The sequence below is a fragment of the Octodon degus genome, unplaced genomic scaffold (genome assembly GCF_000260255.1).
Source record: "Octodon degus isolate 3935 unplaced genomic scaffold, OctDeg1.0 scaffold00160, whole genome shotgun sequence".
Classification (NCBI taxonomy): domain Eukaryota; kingdom Metazoa; phylum Chordata; class Mammalia; order Rodentia; family Octodontidae; genus Octodon; species Octodon degus.
The window spans coordinates 2904628-2905988 of record NW_004524736.1 but is presented as its reverse complement, the minus strand read 5'-3'; the positions used below and the strand labels follow the sequence as shown (position 1 = coordinate 2905988).

At 35.0% G+C, this 1361-nt stretch overlaps 1 protein-coding gene across 1 annotated transcript in view; it reads left to right on the top strand.

Moving 5' to 3' along the window:
- Grm8 (glutamate metabotropic receptor 8) overlaps positions 1 to 1361 on the top strand; it is a 963476-nt gene that overhangs the window by 445683 nt on the left and 516432 nt on the right. The window lies entirely within an intron of this gene.

The window sequence follows — 1361 nt, the reverse complement described above, 5'->3', positions numbered from 1 at the left end:
CCATCCTGGCAGGAGTTATCACAAGTCTTGCATTTATTCATTCAACAGTATTTGTTAAAATCTCTCTGTACTAAGCACAGTGCTAGTATTGCAAGGACAGCTGGAAATGTGAAATACAAGCTTCCGTGGTCATGGAGATTGACTGAATAAGAGGCGAAAAGGTAAAAAAAAAAAAAAAAAAAAAGAATGAAACACAACAACACAAAAATACAATTATTGTGGTTGCTGCACTGCAAAAGGGAAGTAGAAGAGAGACCTCAGGAAATTATTCTGAGGACATGTATTTACAGAAATGATTGGAAAGTTTTCAGGGTTGACTAGCTATGGGCAGAAGAAGTTTAAGTCACTTTTGAAGCTATAATCCACATGAGTCCTAAGTATCATAATTAAGTTCTTAATGCTTAATAGAAGTACTGTATTTATGTAGTTGTCAATTAGATTTACAAGGGAAAACCTGCTGGGTTTTTTAAATGGGTCTTTAAATTTGCTCTATCTTATTCATGAAGCATTTACAATCAGGAAACCACTAAGCAATCCATAGTCAATTATGGGTAGGCAAGACGATGAAAAAATCTAGATTTAGAATCAGATAGCTATGGTTTGGAACCTTGATTCCAGCTTCTCTCAAAGCTGGCCTCACCCCTGTTCTGTTTCCTCACCAGAAGGCACTGCTAGTACCAGCAGAGTGCTGTGGTTAGACATAAGAAGAATACCATTGTAGGAGATGACAGTGGGAAGAATTATAACTTGTGTCCAAGTATACATAAAATGTCCCAGTCAGCTTGTGATCTTTAATTACTTTTAAATAATCAAAAGGAAAAAAAAACAGCACAGACAGGAAATTTTGGAAAACAATCCATTATAAATTCTTCCATACGGTATTTTTTCCCTAAGTGCTAAGCTTTAAAAATTGATTTTTTGAAAAATAGCAAAGTTAGTGTCACTTGAATTATATACAATAACCTTGCAGAGAAGGATATGGAAAATAAACGCAATGGATAAAGTCTTTGATGAAGGCTAGCTTTTCTTCCTCACCCACTCCATGAATTTAAATTAAGACAGAGTTCCTTTAAGAGGTCAAACAACAGGTGTTGTGAATCAGATGGAAGAGTATTTTGGTTAGGATTGAATGTTTGAGTCTCACTGGATGTTTAAGCATATATATTTGAACTCAGGACCTTGCGCTTTCCAGGTACATGGTTATGACACTGAGCTATCTCCCTGGCTTTTAGGCTAATCTATCCATCTATCTATCTATCTATCTATCTATCTATCTATCTATCTATCTATCTATCTATCTATCTGTCTGCCTTTCTTTCTTTCTTTCTTTCTTTCTTTCTTTCTTTCTTTCTTTCTTTCTT